The sequence below is a fragment of the Athene noctua genome, chromosome 1 (assembly GCF_965140245.1).
Source record: "Athene noctua chromosome 1, bAthNoc1.hap1.1, whole genome shotgun sequence".
NCBI classification, from domain to species: Eukaryota; Metazoa; Chordata; class Aves; order Strigiformes; family Strigidae; genus Athene; species Athene noctua.
In genome coordinates this window covers 176,725,272-176,738,528 of record NC_134037.1, presented here as the reverse complement: position 1 = coordinate 176,738,528, position 13,257 = coordinate 176,725,272, and positions in this window count along the sequence as shown.

Here is a 13,257-nt window from a genome sequence, read left to right as displayed (position 1 = left end):
AGAGTTTTGCTGGAAGGAGAGCAACTAACACAGCTTTGAACCAACAAATGCAACCCTAAAAATCAGTGCTGGCGTTACTGCTACTCTAGAAGCAAATTTTGTTCCTGTTAAAGTCTCACTAAAAAGAGGGTTTGTCCCTCAATGTAATGGTTTGTTTTGTAATGCCCTGCTGTCTTGTTAAACTATTTATTAGAGAAACAGGGAGGGGCTGGCACAGTCCTATTTCAAAATACAGTGCTTATGTAGTCATTGAAGCAGATAGCCCTCAGGGCCATCTACAACTTTATTAGCCAAGAAGAGAAAATGGAAATACCTTTTAACTCTTTGAATCTTCTCTTTTTCTTTTCCAAGATCTGTCAGTGCTGACTTCCAGCAACATACTGGGTTGAATATTTACTAGTCCTTTTACCTTTTTTACATGTATTCACCAGCAACTCTTGAGGTGGTATCTTTGATTCATGGACAAACAAGGCAAATGAAATGTGAGCTTACGGAATGATAGGGTAAATCTTGGATTCTTTTTTTTTTTTTTAATCTTTCTCCCCTTAAAACAGTAAGAGTTTAAACCAAGAGGATGTTATTTGAAATTGTAGAATAAATAATTAACTTCCCTGCCCAATTAAAAATTCCTTTAAGCTTGCACAGCACTTAGTAAGGAAGTGCTAGAAATAAAATTGCCTGTGAAACCCTACCTTTAACAACGAAGCATTAAGAAGTCTACTGAATATTTGTAAAGCAAGATATTTAAAAGGTTTTAATGCAGCCAAATAACTTGACAGTTGTGCAGAGGATGCCAGGGACCCCTGCTCAACACAAGGACCAGCCTGCTGCTTACACGAAAGATATTTTTTCAAATTTTTTTTCTTTCTTTAACTTTTAAATTAAAACCAAACCTTTTTTTAAAAAAAATTTTAATAAGGGCAAATAATCTGCATTTTAATCTCAGGCAGCTGAAAAAACTGTGTCTGGAATCTTCCCAAAAATATTCAGTCTGGGGCCAACACCCCTTATGGAAAATTTCAGACTTGTGAAAGCTGCCAAAGTTTTAGGAGCAACTAAAAACCTGTATAATGCAAAATGTCAGAGAGCTTCAAAATAAGTGACACTACACTGAACATTGCTAATATAAAATCTCAAAGGGGAAGAGGGTCTTTGCTCACAAGCTAGCAGGGCTCACTGACCAAGCTTTAAACTAGACTTGAAGTGGGATGGGGATAATATCAGGCTTCTCCATGACAAGCTGTGGGATGACATGCCAAGGTTAGAGGGATGGGGTGCTAGCGAGGGCCCTCAGCCTGTTGCTCTGAGATGTGCTGGCTACACTGCAGCACACTTAAAGTCTTATGGAGACGAGACAAGGGTTTCTGAGGTAACAGGAGCCAACAGGGAAACACCAGTGAAATACCTCAAAGGAATTAAGGAGTGTTCCTCTAAGAAGGTGACATGGCTGACAGCCCAGCTGAAGTGCCTCTACACCAAGGCACACAGCATGGGCAAAAAACAGGAGGATCTGGAAGCCACCATGCTGCTAGAAAGCTATGACCTAGTTGCTATTACTGAAACTTGGTGGGATGAATCCCACGACTGGAGTGTGGCTATCAATGGCTACAGGCTGTTCAGAAGGGACAGGTGAGGAAGGAGGGGAGAAGGCCTTGCCCTCTACATCGAGAAATGGATAAAGTGTGAAGAGCTGTCTCTGAATTTTCAGTCAAGCACGTTGAAAGCTAATGGGTAAGAATCAGAGACCAAGGCAACAAAGGGAGTCTTGTGGTTGGTCACCCAGTCAAGGGGAGCCTACTGACACAGCCTTCTTATTGCAGCTGCAGGAGGCATCACACTCGCAGGCTCTTGTCCTGCTGGAGGACTTCAATCACTTCAACATCAGCTGGAAAAGCAGCCCAGTGAGCTATAGGCAATCCAGGAGACCCCTAGAATGCATTGAGGATAACAAGTTCTTAAGTCAGGTAATAGCCCTACCAGAGGGCATGTGATACTGGACCTGTTGGTCACCAAGGCAAGCGAGCTAATCAGGACTGGAGGCTGCCGGGGCTGCTGTGGTCATGCACTGGTGGATTTTTACAGTGACTTCAGGACCCTGAATTTTAGGAAAGAAAAATTCCAGTTCTCTAAGGAATTAGTCAATAGGACCCCTTGGAAAACTGCCCTCAGGGACAAGGGAGCGGAAAAGAGCTGGCAGATCTTCAAGGACACTTTCCATAGAGAGCAAGAGCTCTTGATCCCCAGGTGTGAGAAATCAGAAAAGGAAGTCAAGAGACCGGCATGGCTATGTTGAGATCTGCTGGTCAAACTAGAGGGCAAGAAGGAAACGCACAGGCAGTGAAAGCAGGGACAGGTATCCTGCGAAGAGTGTAGGGATGTGCCTGGTTGTGCAGGGATGGGCTCATGAAGATCAAGGTGCAGCTGGAGCTGAACTTGGCAAGGGATGCAAAGAATAATAAGAAGGGCTTCTACAGCTATGTTAGCCAGAAAAGGATGGTCAAAGAAAGCATATGCCCTCTGATGAACAAGATTGGCAAACCGGTAACAACAGATGAGGAAAAGGCTGAGGTACTCAACTTTTTTGCCTCAGTCTTCATGGGCAACCTATCTTCCCACACCTCTTGAGTGGATGGACTGCAAGACAGGGACTGGGGGAGCAAAGTTCCACTGTAAGAGGGACATCAGGTTTGTGATCACCTGAGGAACCTGAACATATGTAAGCCTATAGGACCTGATGAGATGCATCCTAGAGACCTGAGGGATTTGGCTGATGTAGTTGCCAAGACACTCTTCATGATATTTGAAAAGTCATGGCAGTCAGGTGAAGTCCCTGGTGTCAGGAAAAAGGGAAACATTGCACCCGTTTTTAAAAAAGGTAGAAAAGAGGACCCTGGAAACTACTGACCTGTTAGCCTCACCTCTGTGCCTGGGAAGATCATGGAACAGATCCTGCTAGAAGTTATGCTAAGGCACATGGAGGACAAGCAGGTGATTTGAGACAGCCAGCATGACTTCACCAAAGGCAAGTCCTGTCTGACCAACCTAGTGGCTCTCTATGATGGAGTGACTACATCAGGACACAAGGGAAGAGCTATGGATATTGTCTATCGGGACTTTTGTAAGGTCTCTGACATGGTCCTCCACAACATCCTTCTCTAAACTGGAGAGATGGATTTGATGGGTGAACTGTTCAGTGGATGAGGAATTGGTTGAATGGTCACATCCAGAGGGTAGTAGTCAATGGCTCAATGTCTAGATGGAGATCAGTGACAAGTGGTGTCTCTCAGGGGTTCATACTGTGACCAGTACTGTTTAATACATTCATCAGTGACATAAACAGTGGGACCAAGTGCACCCTCAGCAAGAATGCTGATGACACCAAGCTGAGTGGTGCAGCTGACACAGCTGAAGGACAGGATGCCATCCAGAGGGTCCTGGACAAGCTTGGGAGGTGGGCCCATGTGAACCTTATGAGGTTCAACAAGGCCAAGTGCAAGGTCCTGCACCTTGGTCAGGACAACCCCTGTTATCAATACAGGCTGGGGGATGGAGGGATTGAGAGCAGCCCTGTTGAGGATTTGGGGGTACTGGTGGATGAAAAGCTTGACATGAGTCAGCAATATGCGCTCACAGCCCAGAAAACCAGCCACATGCTGAGCTGCATCAAAAGAAATGTGGCCAGCAGGTTGAGGGAAGTGATTCTCCCTCTCTACTCTACTCTCATGAGACACCATCTGGAGTGCTGTGTCCAGCTCTGGGGTCCTCAGCACAGGAATGACATGGACCTGTTGGCGTAGGTCCAGAGGAAGGCCACAAAAATGATCAGAGGGCTAGAACCCGCTTCAATGAGGACAGGCTGAGAGAGTTGGGGTTGTTCAGCCTGGAGAAGAGAAGCCTCCAGGGAATCCTTATTGTGGCCTTTCAATACTTAAAGGGGACTTATAAGAAAGATGAGGACAGACTTTTTAGTAGGGCCTGTTGTGATAGGATGAGGGGTAATGGATTTAAACTAAAAGAGGGCACACTCTAACTACATACAAGGATTTTTTATGGTGAAGGTGGTAAAACACTGGAACAGGTTGCCCAGAGACGTGGTAGATGTCCCATCCCTGAAAACATTCAAGGCCAGGTTGGACAGGGCTCTGAGCAACCTGATCTAGATGAAGATGTCCCTGCCCATTGCAGGGGGGTGTTGAAGTAGATGACCTTTAAAAGGTCCCTTCCAACCCAAACTATTCTGTGATTCTATGATTCTAAATAGATAAGTTATCCGAAATACACAGCTGTTGAGATTTCATATTGGCCTTACAATATTTTCACTGATTTAAACCTATTAGGTCAGTTCAAACCTATTGATTTTGTGTACCACCACAAAACAGACTATAAATATCTGGGCCACCTTCTCATCTTTCTCTATAACTTTCTTGCATAGCACAGCCCAGGCAGACCAAACACAAGGCCTTTGCATTCCTCTTCTGTATCCAATCATGCTGGGGGTGGGGTGGGGTGGTTCTTTACACTGGACACAGTTCTCTAAGATGGCTGAGAACATGTGAATAAAAAGCATGTCAGTCGGCCATCAGCCTGGTATGTCTGAACACATTTTTTAATTTCTCTTTTTTTTTTAAGTAGGAACCATTAGGAGGTCTGTCTAAATCTGCATCCATTTTTCAGACCCCAATCAACACTGACAAATAAGATATTCTCAGATCACATTTCACTGTTCAGTGTATTTCCTGCTCCTTTGCTATTAAATATCCCAGCCTTAGCATGATGAACTTCCTCCAAATGAACACATTGCCATGTTTCTTTCATAGATTTTCCACTGATACCTTATTCTTCAGCATTATACAGATCCCAGTAATGTCTACGTTGGGACTTGGAAAAATTATGTTTTATAATGCCATGGAAATCTTATTTGAAAGACTTATTTGATAAGCATTTTTAATGGCAATTTCTTCAAAAGACTTTTGTGTACTAACGCACGATTGTTCAGGTCAATCTTTGTTTCATTATTTCATACATTGCAACTGGTTTTCTCCTCAAAAAAGTATTTTTTACAGCTTCATTCATCTCCCTTTGCACTCGAGCCGTTGGCTCCCAAGCATTTTGGCTGCCTGTATGCACAGGCAGTTCAGTGAGCAACACAACTTTGGTCGTCTAAATTTGTCCTAAGTTTGGACACTGACGGACATAGTCAAATTCAACCACACTGAATAAAACAGGAGACTATTTCTGGTCTTAGAGGTGATTATTGCGCTATACCACAGGGTGGCTCAGTATCCCTGAGTGTGTATGGCCCTTTTGTCCCTAAGCTCTATGGGCTGAAGCGAGCTGGCGGCTCTGCACTGCGCGTGCTGGTATGGGCTGTAATGTGACTGTCCCAGTGGCCAAGCCATTTGTTCTGACAAACACCAGGCCAGATGCTACTTGAAACTCGGGCACTATGGCAGCCTGGGCACCTTTCCAGACCAGGTTGTGCCTTCCAAGCTGTTTCCCAGAAGCTATGTGAAGCTTTTCACCAACACCAAGCCAGCTCTCCCAGGTCTCTCAGGGAGCATCCTGAAGATCAGCAGTGATCGGCAAAGTGCAGATGGATGGGGCAGAGCTCTTTCACTGCCTCCTAGGGGAGGGTGATGGGCAGCATGCCAAGCCACAGCCTCAGCTGGTGCTTGAGCTCTGTGGTGAGGATACTGCCTGCTGGGAGCAGGTCATGCAGCAAACCCAGGAGAACTGCTAGTTGCTGAAGCTAGGTGATATGGTAGGTGACTGTCCTGGAGTTCTGTGCTGATTTTATCCTGTCTTTAATGAGGCAAATAACTAATGCAGCCACCTGGAGAACAGGGAAGCCTCTACTTGTGAGCAGCCTGTGAGCAATTTAGTGCCGAAGTCAAACCATTTGAACTGTGCCTTGGGAGAGGAATGCAAGATTATAAAGCACTTGCCCTTTGGTGCCTATGGATCACATACGCATAGTGAGATGTGGGCAGTTTTACAGGCTTGTGATCTCCTACCCACAAGATAGATTAATTATGTACACCTCTCATTCCCTTGTCCAGCAGGAATGCCAAGCCCCGACTCCTCATAATGTCGCCTCACACCTTGAAGCACCTTGTGCTCTTTTTGTCTGACTGCATCTGTCCTATGCTGTGATTTTGCTGAATTTGATGATGCTGGTTCCTTGGCCATAGTATGATTCAGTGCTTCATACTGTGCATAAAACATCCTGGCAATTCCAGATGACTTGAGCCATCTTCACTTTTCTGTAGGAGTTTCAAAGGACTTTGCTTCATCCATTGAGATTTTGTGCATGGCCACATGCCTCTGTCACAGCAAACAGCAATAACCAGCGCTGCTTTGGGAGGTTCCAGCAACTGTTTTCTTTCCAGAATTTTTGCCCCAAGTGAAAGGAGTTAGAGAACCTTCCTTTAAGACCCCTTTTGGGCTGGGATCAAATAATCTCTGACGCATTTCCTTCTGTGGGTTGCAAGTCATTCTTCACTGGATGCTTCCAGGTCCTGAATGGAAACCCTTGAGACCATCTAACCTGCAACGTTTTTGGTGAAGGACCAAGTGGTTGCCAGGAGATAATGAAGAGCTGGTGATGGCAACCCAGTGGCAATATTCTCTTGTGGTGGCAATGGAAAGACCCTTTCCTAAAGCAGTCAACAAAGAAAAACAGGAATAGGGTCTCCATCCAGCAGCAAAAGGCTTGGCAATATTTAGAAATACCAATCCTGTAATATCTGAGACTGGAGAGAGAGGAGAAACAGGCACTGCTGGCTGAGTGCAAGCACCTGAGCACAGGCACTAGAGGACTCCACAGAATTATCTCCACAGGTTTGTATTAGATAATTATTTAACTTAGAAACATAAATTAATGTCTGTACAATTCTTCAGAAATTCTGAACAGCTCTATGAAGACTACAATAAGGGACAAGAAGATTTTACTGTCTATTACACAGCAACTAGGCTGGGGCATGTCTTGGCAGAGCAAAACGAATTATTTTAAACTATTCTTAAACAGAAAACATCAGAATACCAAATAATAGAACTTCAAGAAATTATATTCTTCTAGATACCTGTACTTCCTTCCACTTCTGAAGGGGAAGACAGAATTGCCACAGATGGCCTAATATGAATCTCTCTATGGTGCAAGTCATTAAGTTTCACTCACTCTTTTGTGAACCAAAGGACTTTGACTCAGGCAAAAATACCAGAAAGCCATCCAATCCTGAGCTGAAGGCATCAAAGGGAGGAGAACCCATGCTGTCCCTTATGTTTTGCTTGTGGTTGATCACCTTTTACCATTTAGAAAGTCAAGTCTGAATTTTTAAATTGAATCCATCTTGTTTAAACTTCCAGCTAATTTCAGTTATGTCTTTCTAGTCTAAAGTGACTTCCCATTACCAGGAAAGCACTATATAATTCAGATACCTCTATTTTTTTGTTCCTATTGTTATTAAACTAAGCTAAAGACTTTTTAAGCCTCCAAATCCTTTTATGATTCTTTGTGGACTCTCCAGTTTTCTGTCTATTTAAAAAAGGGAACTCAGCAGATAAAAACTCACCTCATTTCTATCTACTTCACTGTTAGCATCCCCAAAGAGCACTAGCTCTTTTTGTCCCACATGTATACTAGACTCTTTTCAAAGTGTCTTGTGATTATGTCTCTGTTTTCCAGCATCCCGTAATATCTTCTAGGTACATGATTTGTATTCATTAATCCTAGATACAAAATTCTGCATTTGCACACATTCAGACACAATTTACTTTTAAGTGGTTCCATTTACAGAGTAATCCGGTCTCTGTGATTGCTCTGCATTATTGTTTTTTCCTCATCATCCACACATAGTCACTCCAGCAATTTGTCACAGCCACAAATAAAATCAGTGGCAATACTATGATGATTTCCAGACCACAATGAAAGTGTTGGCCCATAACTAAGGCTCCATCTCTGTGAACAATCCAACTGTTTGGTTATTTTTGTAATGTTACTTATTTCTTCAGATCTGTCAGCCCATCATCTTTTAAGCCATTTAACATATAATATTGAAACTGAGACTTAGTGTTGTATGAAGCACCTTACCAAAGCCTACTCCATCTATGCAGTTGATTTTGTGCTGAAGCTTCTCACCTATTCAAATAATGAAGCTCAGTGTTTGCCAAGATCTTCTTTCCTTAAGCCACACTTAGTGATATCGGTTATATTCCCACCCTTTTTTGCAGAGAAATCCCGTGGGGTTTTTTCCACTACTTTGCTCAAGGCTGACTTTAACATGATGGGTTGGCTTATTAGTACCTGACTCATCCTACTCAAATGGGAACGAGCCCTGGTATCACCCTTTCTGAAATGGCTCAAGATTTTTGAGATTTATTATTGTAAATAGACCAGACACCTCCTCTGCTGACAAAGGCAGGCAGAAGTGTATTCTGAGGCATGTACCACTCTACATTTTCCCTATACTTGTACTTCTCATTAGGCATTTTCTGCAGATTACTGTCCAGAAACAGCTTATGAGGTCTAACAGACTTTTGGTCTGACAGCCTTTCCTTTGTTACATTTATTTTTAAGACTCTAGAGTTATCTGAACCTGCAGATTAAATAGTATCAATAAAATGACTGTTTATCCCTCATACTTTCTCCACTTTGGGATGTATTTTTATAAGGATTCCTCTTCAGTGTAACTGTCCTAAATACACTATGCATGAAAAATGCCCCTAGTACAGTTGTAGCTTGTACCACAAAACACCACTTTAGTTGACATGCTTTATGCCACACTCCTTTCTTCTTCAGTAGATTAATTCTAATAAAGGAACTGACCTGGCAAACCTATCCCAGCAAAAGCTCACAATTTAAACCTTGCAGAGTTGCTTGTAGACTGAAAACTGCTTTATTTAATCTTCATGAATTACAAATACATTTTGCTGGTTTTGTCATATGGAAAACAGAAACACTTACTCCACCACCCCTTTTCATCTACTGATGGAAATACACATTTGCTAAAACCTGTTGTTGCTATCACACTACAAAGTTCTTTGTCCTCTACAGTCCTTGTCAGGGGCAGTTTTAGTGGTGATACAAGCAGTATGAAAACAAGAATACCAAACACTTGGGTGTTTGGATTCTTTGGAAATCCACATTTTTTTAAAATGCATGTAGTCTTTGATACTTATCATGGGTTGCTTGCATGAATAGCTGAGATGTTACCAGTAAAGGTAATTTGTTTCTCCTGGACATCACAAGTTTTTTAGTGGGTAGTAGTATTACAAGCACTGCCTCAGAATCACATGTACAAGATTTTGTATTTAATTGCACCAAATTCCTGTTTCTTGTGTAGTTAGTTTCAAAGTTTCACAGCCATGTAAAATGACAGGCTGTTTTTTCCAACTCCTCCTTACAGTAAGACTCAGCTACTCCAGTTATGAAGTAAAACTTTTTTACCACAGTTACAAGCCATCTTGTTAATCCTCCTTAGTCATTCCTTTCTAAGAAAATGATTGCAAGTAAATATTGTGGCATGTGCAATATGAACAACAACTAAACCAGAAAAAGTTATGGAACACTTTAGATCCTTGGATGAGAGTATTTCCTTCTTACAGACAAGTTTCAAATAGAAGCTGGAAGAAAAATTATTCCTAGAATTTCCATTAAAATATATTAACAGCAGACTACTCTGGGAGAAATTAAAACACCCCTCACCCAACTTTCTTTCCTACCCAGCCTCTAATTTTCCTCCATCACTGTGGCTGAATAGGAAAAACACGAACAGACCACTTCAGCAGGCTCAGTATGTTTGCTGTACAGTGAAGTAACCTCAATTCGACTCAAAATGACCACTCATCAGCAGTTGATGGGTTCGTCAAGGTTGAAAAATTGCTACTCTTAAAGGAAACACGGGAACATACCTGGATGATGAAATAATCTCATTCAATTTCATTGTAGATCAAGAAGCAAACACATCTTTACCTAAAGGCCTTCAAACCAGTCAACACAAAGCTAATGACCCTCAACTTAGCATCTTATAACCTAGGGCTGTTTGCAACAGAGGAGCCAGAGCTTGAGAAATCTGGCAGTGTTACAGGGGCACACTGGTGTTTGCTAAGCATCTTGCTGATACCTGGAAAGGGATCTAAATAATACACAAGATGCAGTAAGAAACTGTGATGGAATATGGCTCTTATTTTTACAATTTATTCACATGTAAATTATCAGTGAGATGGATGTAAACATTATCAGCCATACTGACTTACAGTTGTACCAATCCTTCATGACTTGAAGGACACAGTAACTCTTTTTAAGATTACCCAGATGGAACCTGATCATAAAATCGTAATAGCCCATGTGTTAATTAAGTATCTAAGTAAGAAATTACTAGCATGTATCTTCAGAACTAACTTCATGACTGTTATGTATGAGCACAGTTTTAAGAGGACATTCAGCAAAAGCCACCAGCTTCATTTTATTTTGTGAGGGCAAAGTCAGGTACAGCATGGTACCTACTGCTGAGTGACATTAAAACAAGCTTTAGGGAAAAACATAAAGAAACACTGGAACACAAGTAAAATTAGAGTCAGAAGGTAAGGGCTCTGTTCACAGGACTGTGAACAACTGAGCTACAAACTTTTATATACAAGCTACATTCTGTCTTTGGTGTATCAAATCTGACCCAATCGAATTACTAATTAAGGTCAGAAATCCTATTGTTTACTATGTATTTTTACATTGGTGCAAGTTACATTTGTGCTAATAAGTTAACCTATGTTGTTACAAAGTGGTGCAAGCATACCTGTTGTATCTGCAGTTTTCAAGCACATTCTGCCCTTGGACTCCTCTCCTAGCTGTGAGAGCAGAAATGGCTGTGAATATCAGTTGTAAACATGGTTTCCTTTCTGGCAGCTCCGCTGATGGGAGTTACCCTGTTCCTGATCATACCAAAGTGTTTATGGCCTATTGGAAACCATACTGGCTGGGGACAACATTTAGGTGATGGCTACATCAGGACAAAACATCTCTTTAAGGACTCAGAAGCTGCTGGTACCTGGCACCTGAGTAGTAAAGAACAAGGACATAAAGGTGAAACGGTTGTATGAAGACAGGGTGAATGGCCAACCAGTCAAGAAGTTAAAATTCAGGTCTTCACAAAAAATCTAGCCATTTGCCTTTCAATGGCATCACAGCTTTTCTGAGGTCTTCCCCTGCAATGATGTAACAATTGGATATGCCGAATCTTTGAAGGTAACAATTGGATATGCCGAATCTTTGAAGGTAATGTGTCCTGTGTCCTGGGCTTCCATGCCCTATGTGAATGACAGATTGATTAAAATGTCCTGGAAACCAAAGACCTTACAGGATATCCTGCCCTTCATTATAATTTACTATGCACCTTACATCTGTTGGAAACACTGACTTAAAAATCATAGAATTGTGTAAGTTGGAAGGTACCTCTGCAGATTGTCTAGTTCAACCCTCCTGCTCAGAGCAGGGTCAGCTACAGCAGGTTGCTCAAGGCGGTGTCCAGTTTTGTGTATCTCCAAAAATGGAGACTTCACAATCTCTCTGGGAAACCTGTTCCACTGTTTGAACAAATTCACAGCCTTTCCCCGCCCCTCCCCCCCCCTTATGTTTAAATTGAATTTCCCGTGTTTGTGCAACCACCTCTCATCCTTTCACTCAACACCACGAAGCCTAGCTCTGCCATCTTTACTTCCCCCATCCAGTATTTATACACATGGATAAACCTTCACATGGATGAGCCTTCCCTTCTCCAGGCTGAGCAGTCCCAGCTCTCTCAGCCTCTCCTTGTACATCAGATGCTCCAGCCCCTTAACCATTTTAAAAGCCTAGCCTCCACGAAAGCACTGTATAATACAGGCTATTAGAGACATGTTCCAACCAAGGATCTTATCAATTCATAAACAAAACCAGCAAATAGTTTGACCATTTTTTACTTTTCTGTATTAGACCTACCTTACTGCATCATCCTTCTCTGTTCTTGTTCCTTTGGCCTCTTCTGTCCTGACATATTTACTTAATACTAATTTACATTAATATCACATGTATGGTAAAGCTCAGCAATTCTTTTTAAGGCAAATATTTTAGGACCCTGTCTTGCAATACAGGTCTGGGCTGATTCTACAAAAGTTTTAACTACATCCCTCATGGAATTAAATAAAAGGAATTAATTTTTGAAGCGTTACAGTTCCTCTTCTGTTCTCAGTATTGTGGTTAATATTTGCATGGTGCAGTGTACATGTTTACCATACACTATACTGAAATAAACTACAAACATCGCCCAAATTACTTTTTAAGCCTGTATGTTATGATAGAAAAGACTAGTGCATAAAATTAAAGCTGAGTCAAAGCTGAACCCAAAGGCTCATTCACAACATAAACACTCCATGTATGCTGTTCTTGGCCTGATAAGTTACATTTGCATCGTCTGATAAGTGCAACAGCCAATTTGTTTCCAGTTTACTTAAATGGCAAGGACAGCATACAAAGTAGTCTCCTCAAGCCCTGACCCCACAATTACACAGTAATGCCAACCAAATTGAATGTACCTCCTCATCTTCATGAGGTTACTCGTGGTATGTAATTTCAGATGCCTTGAAAACTTTAGGCTGCATCTTTCAGGAATCAACAGCAATTGTTTTCTTTAAAAAAAAAAAAAAAATCTGGTTAACTTTCATGACAAGGACGAGAAAACACTGCTAGCCAGTACTTTGGTTTAGATGCCACATTATTTCAAATATTCTACTGTCTCCAAAGGGCGACAGCCCCCCCACCGGTGCCGCTGTTGCCGGGGGGAGCAGCGAGGGTCGAGCTCGGCGGCAGCCCCTTACATAAGTCTCGCGTGGAGGGGCCTCCTTCCGCGTAGAAACCCGGGGCTCCGGCTGCGCCCGCCACCGCCCCCCGGCACCAAGCCCCACCGCTTCACTGTTGTTATTATTGTTATTCGCAATAATTCCCGCTTGTGACCGCGCCCCGCGGTGACTCGAGGCCACGCAGCCCCGGCCCAGGACCCGCGTCCGCCCCAGCGCGGAGTTTCCGCACCTTAAAAATCCACCCCCCGTCCCCCGGCGCGCAGACGCGAGTTAAACACGCCGGTGGGAGCGCGGGGCCCGCCGGCCCGCACCGGGGCCGGGCCGCAGGCCTGGCGGCCGCGGGAGGCAGAGGGCGGGGGAGGCTCGCCCGGGCGGCGCCAGCATGGAGGGGCCGGGAGGGGGGTCCCCGGGGCAGACGCTCCGCTTCAG